The sequence below is a fragment of the Aegilops tauschii genome, chromosome 6 (assembly GCF_002575655.3).
Source record: "Aegilops tauschii subsp. strangulata cultivar AL8/78 chromosome 6, Aet v6.0, whole genome shotgun sequence".
In the NCBI taxonomy this organism is placed as follows: domain Eukaryota; kingdom Viridiplantae; phylum Streptophyta; class Magnoliopsida; order Poales; family Poaceae; genus Aegilops; species Aegilops tauschii.
In genome coordinates, this window is record NC_053040.3 from 446,147,386 (window position 1) to 446,153,208 (window position 5,823).

Genomic DNA, 5,823 nt, shown 5'->3' on the forward strand with positions numbered 1-5,823 from the left:
ATGGGTCGTATTCGAACCAAAGAGAACATAGCTGTCGATACCCTCTTGATTGGCATCGCCACACCCACTGGGGGCTATATGATCGTATTCGAATCCTAGCATAACCCCTTTGGGCCGGGTCTCTGGTCGTATCCGAACCGGAAGCCCCCAAGTTCCTCTGATTTATAGCAAGTTCCGTCTGTTTCTTTCCAAGTGTATACGTCCGGGTCTTACTTGGCCGGTTTAAACTTTGATTTCCAGCGATAGTTGGACACAATGGGTGTTATTAAGACAGGTAACCCGGAATTGAGGTGCCAACCTTATTACTCGGGTTATCTAAACCAGAAGTATGCTTGCAGGCCGCTAAGTACGATATTACGGCTGCATTAAGGATATAATTGGAGCTCAGTCCTTTTTGATTCATATTCCGGGTTATATATCTAAGACTTATGATTCTCAGGGCGGTAAGCCGCCTCGAGACTTGTGATTTGCCCTTCTATGCAGGATAATTTAAGACAGCTACTTTGAGATTAAGGAAAACAAAGGATTGATTATGACCCGGAGAAACATAAAGGAGACAACTTCATCAGACTTTAACATTCAAGGCGTGCACGATGGCACGACAAGGATAAAAGTATTGGTCCTACTCTATTACAAAGACTCATTGAGTCCAAAAGGGTGGAACATTGTTTGGTAAGCCGGCTGCAGAATCTAAGACACTTGCTGGGTGGAAGTCTCCGGCTCATTCCTTTCTTCTCCTCCGGCTGTCCCCAAGGTCTGGAAAGTCGACGACTTCCAGTCGATGCCGCTCAGTGCCTCGAATTGGGCTTCCTCGTCAATTAACCCTGCCGGGTCAATCTCTGGGGCAAAGGTGTGCTGACGAGCCGGCGGAATTAAACTCAGAGCTTCATAGCGAGGGGTTGGAATCCTCTGATTTTCTGCGTTATAACCCGGCTGGTACTTGGTCCGTGTCGTTGCCAATAAGAGTCGCCACCGGGCGCACGATCTTCACGCAGGCGGCGAAGTCTTTTTGGTCGAAAGCCATGCCATCTTCCTTCAGACTTGGAAAGCCGAGGGCGATGTCTACTGGGTCTAGCTCCGGCAGGAAAGCCTTGGCCCGGCTCAGAGCGGCGATTGCTCTGGATCTCGCAGAGGCCCGTCGCCGCTCTTGGATACGTTGCGGCAGGACGGCGAGCTGACGAAGAACCTCTGCCAAGTGAGTCGGCACCTCGTTGGATAAGGCTACCACAGCTAAGGCACGTTGTGACCCGGTGTAGAGTTGCTCCACCAGGGTGTACACGGCCTTTAGCTTGGTTACCACGCTTTGGTTGAGGTTGGCACTTCTGGAACCTGATTCATAGAGCAGGACAAGCCGCCGACCAGGGTGAGATATGAGGCGTTAAAATTTTAAACTGGATGAAAGCCGGCGGGTGACTTACCGAAGATTGCAGCAACCATTTGAGACACTTGGCGCTTTAAGCCGAAGAGTTCGGCCGTCTTCTCTGACAGGGCCCTCTCCGCCTGATCAGCCCGGTTCACCAATGCGGCCTTTTCTTCGGCCCACGCTTTTCGTTCAGCGTCAAACTCTGTCTTCAGCTTCTCTTGTGAGGCGATGCTGGACACGAACTTGGCATTTGCCTTCCGGGTCTCCATCTCTTGCATCTTCAGCCGTTTCTTCAGATCGGCAAGGTCAGCCTCAAGCTTCTTGCCAATAGCCTGTATAAATGTCCGGGTTATGGCATGAACAATTGCTATACAAATTTCAAGTCCCAAGTGTTTTCCAAGCAAAGACTCTTGGCACTTGGGGGCTAATGCATGTTCAATGTTTCTATTTACAACTTTCCGGTTCATGCAAGTAAGCCGGAAGATAAGTCCCAAGTATTTTCCAAGCAAAGACACTTGGCACTTGGGGGCTAATGTGTATAGAAGGTTCTTATCTACAAATTACCGGTTTAATTGGCTAAGCCGGAACTTCAGTCTACAGCATATTCAATCCTAAGTCGTTGGCTTGAGGGCTAGCATGGAAAAAGTAACTAAGAGGACAGAAGGATAATACCTCAGGTTTCAATTGGTTTTTGGTGGCTACAGAGGCTTGCGGCGGAGGAACTCCCGATCTAGGTTATGTTCTGGAAGTTTGGGTATATATAAGAGGTGTTTGCGTCGGGAACAAGTCAGGGGGGTCTCTGAGGCAGCCACGAGGTAGGGGGCGCGCCCATGGGGGTAGGGCGCGCCCTCCACCCTCCTGGTGGCCTCGGGACTCTTCTGGTCCATCTCCGATGCTCCGTGGGCTTCTTCTGGTCCAAAAATAATCTCCGTCAAATTTCAGGTCAATTGGACTCCGTTTGGTTTTCCTTTTCTGCGATACTCAAAAACAAGGAAAAAACAGAAACTGGCACTGGGCTCTAGGTTAATAGGTTAGTCCCAAAAATCATATAAAATAGCATATAAGTGCATATAAAACATCCTAGATGGATAATATAATAGCATGGTACAATAAAAAATTATAGATACGTTGGAGACGTATCAAGCATCCCCAAGCTTAATTCCTGCTCGTCCTCGAGTAGGTAAATGATAAAAATAGAATTTTTGATGTGGAATGCTACCTAACATATTTATGAATGTAATCTTCTCTATTGTGACAAGAATATTCAGATCCATAAGATTCAAAACAAAAGTTTAATATTGACATAAAAACAATAATACTTCAAGCATATAACAAAGCAATTATGTCTTCTCAAAATAACATGGCCAAAGAAAGTTATCCCTACAAAATCATATAGTCTGGCTACGCTCTATCTTCATCGCATAAAATATTTAAATCATGCACAACCCCGGTTTCAGCCAAGCAATTGTTTCATACTTTAGTATTCTCAAACTTTTTCAACTTCCACGCAATACATGAGCGTGAGCCATGGACATAACACTATAGGTGGAATAGAATGTTGGTTGTGAAGAGGACAAAAAGGAGGAAGCTAGTCTCACATCAACTAGGCGTATCAACGGGCTAGGGAGATGCCCATCAATAGATATCAATGTGAGAGAGTAGGGATTGCCATGCAACGGATGCACTAGAGCTATAAGTGTATGAAAGCTCAAAAGGAAACTAAGTGGGTGTGCATCCAACTTGCTTGCTCACGAAGACCTAGGGCACTTTGAGGAAGCCCATCATTGGAATATACAAGCCAAGTTCTATAATGAAAAATTCCCACTAGTATATGAAAGTGACAACATAGGAGACTCTCTATCATGAAGATCATGGTGCTACTTTGAAGCACAAGTGTGGTAAAAGGATAGTAGCATTGCCCCTTCTCTCTTTTTCTCTCATTTATTTATTTATTTTTATTTTTTTATTTGGGCCTTTTCTCTTTTTTTATGGCCACTTTTTTTTTTCGTCCGGAGTCTCATCCCGACTTGTGGGGGAATCATAGTCTCCATCATCCTTTCCTCACTGGGACAATGCTCTAATAATGAAAATAATCACACTTCTATTTACTTACAACTCAAGAATTACATCTCGATACTTAGAACAAAATATGACTCTATGTGTATGCCTCCGGCGGTGTACCGGGACGTGCAATGAATTACGAGTGACATGTATGAAAGAATTATGAAAGGTGGCTTTGCCACAAATACGATGTCAACTACATGATCATGCAAAGCAATATGATAATGATGGAGCGTGTCATAATAAACGGACCGGTGGAAAGTTGCATGGCAATATATCTCGGAATGGCTATGGAAATGCCATAATAGGTAGGTATGGTGGCTGTTTTCAGGAAGGTATATGGTGGGTTTATGGTACCAGCGAGAGTTGCACGGCACAAGCAATGGTGGAAGGGTGAGAGTGCGTATAATCCATGGACTCAACATTAGTCATCAAGAACTCACATACTTATTGCAAAAATCTACAAGTCATCAAAACAAAGTACTACACGCATGCTCCTAGGGGAAGGGCTGGTAGGAGTTAACCATCGCGCGATCCCGACCTCCACACATAAGGAAGACAATCAATAAATAAATCATGCTCCAACTTCATCACATAACGGTTCACCATACGTGCATGCTACGGGAATCACAATCTTTAACACAAGTATCTCTCAAATTCACAACTACTCCATTAGCATGACTCGAATATCACAATCCTCATGTCTCAAAACAATCATAAAGAATCAAACTTCTCATAGTATTCAATGCACTTTATATGAAAGTTTTTATTATATCCCTCTTGGATGCCTACCATATTAGGACTAAATTCATAACCTAAGAAAATTACCATGATGTTTAAGACTCTCAAAATAATATAAGTGAAGCATGAGAGTTCATCTATTGCTTCAAAATAAAACCACCATCATTCTCTAAAAGATATAAGTGAAGCACTAGACCAAATGACAAACTACTCCGAAAGATATAAGTGAAGATCAATGAGTGGTCGAATAATTATGTAACTATGTGAAGACTCTCTAACATTTAAGAATTTCAGATCTTGGTATTTTATTCAAACAGAAAGCAAAAGAAAATAAAACAAAATGACGCTCCAAGCAAAACACATATCATGTGGTGAATAAAAATATAGCTCCTAGTAAAGTTACCGATGAACGAAGACGAAAGAGGGGATGCCTTCCGGGGCATCCCCAAGCTTAGGCTCTTGGTTGTCCTGGAATATTACCTTGGGGTGCCTTGGGCATCCCCAATCTTAGGCTCTTGCCACTCCTTATTCCATAGTCCATCGAATCTTTACCCAAAACTTGAAAACTTCACAACACAAAACTCAACAGAAAACTCGTAAGCTCCGTTAGTATAAGAAAATAAATCACCACTTTAAGGTACTGTAATGAACTCATTATAAATTCATATTGGTGTAATATCTACTGTATTGCAACTTCTCTATCGTTCATACCCTTCGATACTAGTCATAGATTCATCAAAATAAGCAAACAACACATAGAAAACAGAATCTGTAAAAAACAGAACAGTCTATAGTAATCCGTATTAAACGTATACTTCTGGAACTCCAAAAATTCTACCAAATGAGGAAGTCATAAGTAATTTGGTTATTAATCTTCTGCAAAAAGAATCACCTGAAAAGCACGTTCCTGTGATTTATGAAAATTATTTTCGTGCGTGCAAAAGTTTCTCTTTTTTACAGAAAGATCACATTAACTTTCACCCAAGTCTTCCCAAAGGTTCTACTTGGCACTTTATTGAAACAAAAGCTATAAAACATGATTACTACATGTAACGCCCCGGATCCGATGCGCCAGGTGTCACCCAGTTTTTCGCCGTCCTTGCCTTGTCATCTGCTTGCGTGTTGCATTTTTGTTCATGTCATGCATCCCATATCATGTCATCATGTGCATTGCATTTGCATACGTGTTCGTCTCATGCATCCGAGCATTTTCCCCGTTGTCCGTTTTGCAATCCGGCACTCCCATCTCCTCCGGCGCACCCCCTCTTGATTCTTTTCATGAGCGGGTGTCAAACGTTCTCGGAATGGACCGAGACTTGTCAAGTGGCCTTGGTATACCACCGTTAGATCACCAGTCAAGTTTCGTTCCATTTGGAGGTCGTTTGGTACTCCAACGGTTAACCGGGCAACCGCAAAGTCCGTTTGTGTGTTGCAGCAAAAACCCCCTTCAAACAGCCCCAAAACCCCTCTAAGTCTCCGCCATGCTCTCGGTCGTTCTCTCACGATCGCGTGGGCGGAAACCGCACCCCGTTTGGACTCTCCTAGCTCCCTCTACCTATATAAACACCCCCTCCCCCGAAATTTCGGATCAATTCCAACCTAACCCTAGTATTTTTCCCCTCGCGCCACGCCGGACATGTCCGCTCCTCCTCCGGACA